The sequence below is a fragment of the Capsicum annuum genome, chromosome 12, assembly GCF_002878395.1.
Source record: "Capsicum annuum cultivar UCD-10X-F1 chromosome 12, UCD10Xv1.1, whole genome shotgun sequence".
In the NCBI taxonomy this organism is placed as follows: Eukaryota; Viridiplantae; Streptophyta; class Magnoliopsida; order Solanales; family Solanaceae; genus Capsicum; species Capsicum annuum.
This window is the reverse complement of record NC_061122.1, coordinates 232361408-232369767: the sequence shown is the minus strand read 5'-3', so window position 1 is coordinate 232369767 and position 8360 is coordinate 232361408.

Below are 8360 nucleotides of genomic sequence, written 5' to 3'. Positions count from 1 at the left end.
AGATGAAGATCATTTGTGGCACTTTAACAACACTAACTTCAACTGAGAATGTATGCCACTTCTTTTTCTACACTTGTCAAACATACAACTCCATTTTCATTGTACATTCCTCATGCTGAAGGACTCATGACTTCGTGGAGCTGATTTTCTTCCTGTTCCTTTTGACATAGGATCACACATTCACTACTTGACCTAATTGAGATATGTCTTTCAATTGATGAACAAGTTATTCTCACGGTTTTCAAAATAATAGCCTTAATTTTCAAAGAAGTTTTCAACTTGATCACCAAATGCCCCAGCACTCTATCTATTTCCTCAGATGCTCTCTTTTTCTAACTTTAACCCTCCGATTCAATGTTTATTCTTAAACTGGATGCTAAGATCTAGCTGTAAATTTCACTAGCATATTATATCACTCGAGTCAACATAAAATGTACTATGTAAAAAAACAAACAAACAACACATATTTAAAACACAAAGAAAAAGGGGACACACCATTTAATAAAAATAAAAGATAGAGGGGTTTGAATATAAACGACAAAGGGACAAAACAAGATAGATGCCAAACTACAACCCTGAAATAATTCGAAAACCAGAAAAGAAAATAAAACAAACTACCAGACCTCTTCCTAATAGGGAGAGGGGTGACTTTTCAATTGCTCAGCCTGACTTATTAGCCACTGGTTTGCATATCAATATGACTAGAGCTTCCATCATTGTTAGACATATTTTCTTCAACAAATAAGCTCTGGATCCCCATGCTTAACTCATTGCCTCACACATATTGTGCAGTACCGCGTGCTGGTGAAGAACTCTGTGGGATGGTCGAAGGGCCAATGTTTTGCACCCCAATCAATTTATCTTGAATTATCTTTTCTATTTCTCTTTTCAAAGTGTGACAATCTTCAGTACTATGACCTTGAACATCAGAATGATATGCACATTGCACATTAGGATCAAAGCTTCTTGAATGCGGGTCAGAAGTATACCTAAGGAGAGGAGTGATCATGCCCTGTTGTACCAATCTCTGGAATAAACTGGCATAGGATTCCCCAATAGGAGTGAAATTATCTTTTTCCTTCCTCCTCTTTGCGAACTCTGGCCTCAAATAAAATTTGGATTTAGAGGTCCCTTGGTAAATTTGTGGGGGTCGAGGACGATGTTGAGGGATAGGTGCATGCCATTGTGGATAAGAAGATGGATGAGCATACAATTGTGCATTGTTCACAGGATATCCAGGAAGTGGAATGCGATTTCTTGGATTTCAGAGAAAGAAACCTTGTTGCAAGTGGTTATATGGATCTGATATGTAAGCTCGGGATTGAGGCTGACAGTATTAGTGGGTTGGACCTCTCAAACTCTGCTTTGGCCCTGTCATGGCAATAGGTGCGTTTTCTTTTTTCTTTCCTTTAGTTTCCCTTGGTTGATTGCAATGTCATCCCGAATGTTTCACAGAATCCTTCTGTCCATCAGGCTCCCCAAATTTTGATGTCTCAAAGCTGGGAGGAAGGTTAACACTTGAAGACATGCCCCAGTTTTTATATGAAACATCTTTATAGCCCATAAGTCCAGGGGAATTTTTCATATCATTTTCTACACTCTTCACTTTCCCAACCATTTTCTCTGGCTCTTTTGGCATGCTAGGCTTCTTAGTAAGAAATTTTGGCGGTTCACTTAACTTAACTGTAGGCTCAAGAGTATACCAATGATCATCAACAGTATTGAACGTGGAGTCACTAGTGGACTAGGAAAGCACAATCGTTGGATTGATAGACAAAGTGGAAGCCTTAGTAGAAGGTTGAGCAACAAAAGTACAGACGGTATGTGGTGCTTTGAATGTGGTAGACTTATACTGAGGAGATATAGAAAGAGTGGTGGAAGTGTTAAGGTGCATTTGACGTGGAATGGATTCTGAGGCATGCTGTGGTGCATCAACAACAGTAGAAAACTGACTTTATGATTTTGGTGGAAGACTCAAGGTATTTACAGGGTCAAAAGTGGGGAACGGAGGTAGAGGCAGCCCACTGGCCCAAGCTCGGTACATTCCCATCAATTGTTGTCTCAGTCTCAAATTCTCTTCCTTTAAACTCTCAATTTCATGACTTTTTGTTTCATCCATGATGTCACTCTCTATATACTTGTTGGACACAACTAACCCTTCCTTGGATTTGGTGTGATATGGAGGACCAGCCAGGAAACCACAAACCAAACACCTTAAACTAACTGAACAAGAGGCAACAAATATGTTAGAGTTCAACATTTTTCAAAACCTCTTTTTTTTCTTTTAGGAAAGATCACCGAACCCTAGAAGGGCGCCTACGTATCTCACCCCCAGGAGAGGAGAATCAGGTGTGCGTAGTTCGTGAAGTCTTGCCAAAATGGCCAAATTAAACTATCTTTCTTTTTTCTTTTTCTTGAAAAACTTTAACAAGAAAAGAAAATAATAATTTGTCAAAAGAATTGACGAAAATCTTTTTGCATTTTTCAGGTTTAAACACCTCTCTATAAAGTGAAATTCTTTGATTACCAAAGAAATCTTTTTGGGTTTTCAGTTTTGAATTTCATGCGAAAATAAAACTCGAACCTATTAAAGGAAATTTTTGTTGTGGTTTTTTTTTTAAGATGTATGTGACACCTACTATAAATATAGAGTGAAGAAAAAAAATCTTTTTGGATTTTTTTTAAAGTAAGATTAACCAAAAATAAAACCTACGACTATTAAGGATTTTTTTTTTGTATTTTTATTTTCAAGACATGTATGAAATACCTACTCTAAATAAAGAGTGAAGAAAATCTTTTGAAATTTTTAAATAAGATCCTCGAACCAACAATAGGCTGCCTACGTATCTCACTCCCGAAAGAGGAGAATCAGGGGTGCGTAGTTCATCTAGATTGGATAATTAATGATTAAATAACAGGCTAAACCCTGGCTTAAGAGATACGACCAAAGACAGACGATGAACCATGTTAATAAAATCTTTTGAGCTTTCATTTTGATACTTCACAGAAAAATGACATCAACAACTATGAAAGAAAAATCTTTTTGGTATTTTCGTTATACGAAATGTAAAAAATTTCTAACATCTTTTTTTTTTTTTGCATTTTTCTTTTATAAACACATCCTATGAATGAAAAATCTTTTTGAAGTTCTCGAATTGTGAATGCATGCTAAATGAGACAAAGGAAAATCTTTTTGATGTTTTTTGAGAAAATAAGTGCGAAAGGTAAAAAAGTCCTTTTGAATTTTGGAATTGTGAAAAATAAAAGCCATAAAAAACTCTAAAAACTACGAAACTCTTTTTGCTTCATTCTTTTGGACTCACTTTTTCTATTTTTTAATTCTTTTTTATTCTTTTTTTTTCTTTCTTTTTTTTTCTTTTTCGTTTTTTGTTTACGCACCTTACTCCTAACAAATTTTTTTTTTTTCAAATAAGTCCGTCAAATGACCATGTTACCCTTAAAGATGCAACAGTTTGCACATAGGAATGCGTTAGAGGTGAATCTACTACAAAGGGCCATGTGGGTCCCGCTAGGTCTCAGTATGATGCACATAAGCATGACCTAAAGGCTGACCTACGTTGTGGTTCACTAACAAGGCTGTTCGGGGGAGCATATGGTCGATAGTGGCTGCTTTGATTTCCACCTACTCCATAACACCGACGGCTCCCCCCTAAAATAAGAGTGACTCAACTAGAGGTCGTGTACAACACGTGTACTACGGAAAGGCCTGGGGGTAGACACATGATGCCAGATATAAAAGCAGTAACATATAGGATAAATACTGTACACAAAGAGCATGAAAACGCACAACAGTGATAACAATAACACAAACAATAATGACAAACAATGTTTATACACCCATAATTCCAAACAAAGCCGATACGACTCCAAAAATAAGACCGAATTCTAAAAAGATCTCCAGCAGAGTCGCCAGAGCTGTCACACCCCTTTTTTTAACTCCAAAATATATGTTTTAAGGGTCGAAAGGGTTTTAATTATTAAAGTAACAAAAGATAAAAATTTGTTTCGAAAAAGGATTATTTTTAACAATCAAAACTCAGAGTCGCCACTTGGCATAAATTGGGTGTGCCAAGTCACCCATGGATATCCTTTTTCAAATGGTTGTGACTCTTTAATACTGGTTTGCAAACAAAGATTCCAGCTAAGGAATTCTATTGACCGAGGGGAAGGTGTTAGGCACCCCTCGATCCCGTGGTTTGACCACGGTTGCTTGGTGGAGCAATATTGGCTAATTTAACACCACGAATGTATAAATCACACAAAGCATGCACAACAATCAATCAAGCAGACCAAAACAAAACAATTCAAAATTTAGAGTTCAGTCCGAATTATACAGTCCAAAAATAGAAAAATACGAAAATATAAATCCTATTCTAAACTAAACCTAGACTAAGCTCCAATGCCTTACCCGATGCCTCGGGCCTTCATCACGAACCTCCTTTGCGTACATGATACATCGGGGCATTTCCCGGTGAATAGATACAAGTACCTCGGGGCATTCCCCAGCCAAATGAGTCCAATTGAATTAAATGCGATAAAACAAAACCATTCCAACACATATTTCAAACATGCCATCAATCCACCATGCCTAAATTTGCCGACCCAAGCCTATCATTTGCCTATCCATTCTTCACTTAAGACATAAATCTATCACGTGTCATATCAATAATAAATCAAAATTAATCCAAATCTATCCCTTTTGTCAATTTTCAATTTCTACCGTCAACTTCTTTTTTATCAATCGCACTATCAAAATTACTCAAATTCGTCCCGTACATATCATAAAAATTGCATCGTCAAGCGCATAATCACGAAATCAACAACAAAACAATCCGACAGAACATGATCACACCCACATAATCATAAGCAACTCAACAAATCAAGATAGAAAATGGGTTAAAGAAATGGACCTCGAAGAAACGTTCTTGTATGATAATAGAGAAATCCGAGAACCAAAACCCTCAACGGAGATCCCCAATGATGAACAAAGCTCCAAATCACAGATATTCAATCCACCAGATCCCGAAACCCTCAAAGCACGATATTGGGCACAAACCTAGAAACTAGACGAACCCGAAACAGAAATTGCTGAACCAGGAGAGATTCAGATCAGATTTGGATCGAATCCGACGTGAAACGGAGTTGGAGTTGATTGTTTCCGTGTCACCGGAGCTCCGTCAAGCTTCGTCGAGCTCCAAAAGTGACAAAAATGAAGAAAGAAAGGACGACAGTAACGTTTTCCGGCTAGAATCACCGGAAAAAGAAAGAAATTCTTTCAACTCTCTCTCCCGCTATTTTCGATCTCTCCCTCTCACTCTCATTTTCTCTCTTTTATTTTCACTTGATTTCCATCCCCAACCTGTATGTGTGTTAATGGTGCCAAGACTTTGGTTCTGTGTTGGTCTAGTTGTTACCAAGAAAAGGGAGCTCCGAAAATGGGGATCCGTTTTGTGTATGTGTATATGAGTATATGTGTGTGCAGCTTGGGGATTCAAAAAAAATGGAGTCCCCTCCCTTTTTGTTTGTTTTGCTCTCTTTCTTTGTGGAGAAGAAACGTGAATAGTGTATGTTGTTCTTGTTCCCTGAAAACCAAAAAATGGATTCCCTTCTTTTGTGCGTATATATCCAAATATATGGAGAAGAAGATGGTGACAAAATAGGCCCTTTTTGTTAGGTGTACCCATGGTCCCCCTTCTTTTAGTTTGTTATTGTGAGGATAAAAATGTGAGTGGGTAGGGAGGTGGAAGCTTTTGATTGGGTAGGTTGTTAGGATAAGATAAATTAGTTAGAGGTATTGTTTTTTGTTTATTTTTGTATTTTTGTGGGATATAATTACATGGGGTTGGACACATGGTAAGCTGAACTAAAAATGAATAAAATTAGACTTCGGGAGGGACAAAATTAGGTGTCTACACACACTTAATATGAAAAATTTCAGGCTACGGCGGAGATAGCATAAACTTTAATTTTTTTTTATAACAGTCTTGTTGTTAGAAGCATTATCAAAAGCAATACATAAGATTTTATTTTTGATACCATAAAATTCGGCAACTTTAACAATAAAATTAGCAATAAAATCTCCAGTATGTTTACGGTCTTCATCATATAAAAAAGCAAGAACACGTTTTTGCATCACAAAATTACTATCCATCTAGTGACAAGTAACGGTTAAATAATCATTTTTATTTACAGCACGACCAAGATCAGAAGTTAGGGACAATCTACATTGAATATTTTTTAACAATCTTGATAAATAAAAGCAATATTGTGAATGAAGTCTAAAAATATCAGATCGACAAGTACTTCTAGGAATACCATTAAACATAGGATTATAAATAGCTTGAATATAATGAATAAAGACATCAGAAGAAGGAAAACTAAAAGGCAAACAACCCACAGCTACCCATTTAGCTATTTCTTCCCGGTCCCTCAATTTATTATACTTCTTCATTACCTGACCGATTGCTGGGTCCATTCTAGTTTGCATTGGCCCAACAATATCCCCACCACCTCGTGCAATTTCTAACTCTCTTTTGTGAGCATCACCTATATGTTTCCTTAACGTACCCGTACCCCTTGCTTGCCTCCGCTTTTATGCTTATATATTTGTTGACAAATATTAGATTGCACCTCAATATCTGATATACGTTCAAAAAATTGCCATGCAATACTAGTTGTTTTACGAGGTCTTAGGGCACGGGAAGGACGGGGAGGGAGATTAACCAATTCAGATCTAACGTTAGCATTTTCTACTGCGGGTGTCTCATCAATATTTTCATCATCTTCGTCTAAATTAACCGCATCTACTTCATTTTCTTCTTCTATACCGTAATTTTTCTGAGCTTCTACATAATCCATATCATGAGTACCTACACCTATTTCTTCCTCAAAAGATGTACTAAGCGGTATCGGAGGCGAAGGCACACAGGTATATCTACTACTTGAAGTACCTTTACCACTAGTAATTCGCTTTTTACTACCACTATCGCTTCCGGGACAAAAAATTTTAACACCTTTAGTTGCGAGGTTTCTTAATTTATCCATAGTATAAATTAAATTAAACTAAAAAATTCAAAATACACAAATATAATAAAATTAAATATTCAACAATTAATAAATAAAAATTATACGTAAGAGATGGAACGACAATACCAAATTTTGGAAGTATCCAAAGGTTGCGAATTTAGAAACTTCCACATGTATTTTGTAAACGTAAAATTAAAAAATTAAAGTGAGCACTTTAGGAAATTAAATATATTGAATATTTGAGAATTGAGATTTGAGAGAGAATGAGATTAGAGAGAGTGAAAAATTGTGTGAAAAATGATTTGAAGGTGTAGGATATTTATAGAATTTTTTTTGGGATTAAAAAATTATTTTCAAAGTAATTTTTTTTTTTCAATTAATGGGCCTAAACTTGCCGTTTGGACCCAACGTTTGGATCCAAAAGCGGCTATATAGCCGTTGGGCCAACGACTAGTTTGGCCTAAAATAAAAAATTTTAAAAAATAAAAAAATATTCCGGGCCTGTTAACCGGCGGGCCTGGACCGGACTTGGTCCGAGCCGAATTAACCGGGCCCATATTAAAAAAAACCGGCCCGGAACCGGTATCCTAAATCCCTTGGGCTTACCGGGCCGGGTCAAACCGGCCCACTTGACACCCTTACCTAAGCCCAAGCAAATTGAGGCCATTGCTTCTTCATTTGGCTACCCATTGAGAAGATTTTAATTCCAACACTAGATGGTTTGTTTTTATTTTTCTTGTGTATATGAGAATGGAGTAATTAACTAGGAGTTTATATAGCCTAAACTAAGATAAAAATATTCAAAATAAATCGTAGATTTTCTCATTTTTTGGTTAATGCTATTCCACTAAGGTCTTGACATAATGGGAAGCCATGAACAATTCATACACCTTTGGTTGACTCACCTATTTTTCTAAATTAAGTCCAAACTTTTATTCGATTCCAAGAATATAGTTCATGTTTTTTTTTGTTGGTACATTGAAAATTTGATTAAATAAAACTTCTAACGTTGAAACATATATTTCTGCCTACAATTATTTGTTCATTATTTGGAAGGTTGGTCCATTAGTTATGTGTACTATTGATTCTTTGAGCACCACTTATTATTCACATCATGGGACCATACACACTTTGGTATCATAAAAAATAGTCTATCGTATAGAGCTTCATCTTATATTTTTGCATAGAATTTTTTTATGATTGAATTTGTAATCACCTGATTATACAAAAATAACTGTACTAGTTTCTTTAAGGCTATCTCAATACTTTGCATCACCAAGAATGACAATATATTGGAAGCTATTATTTCCAAT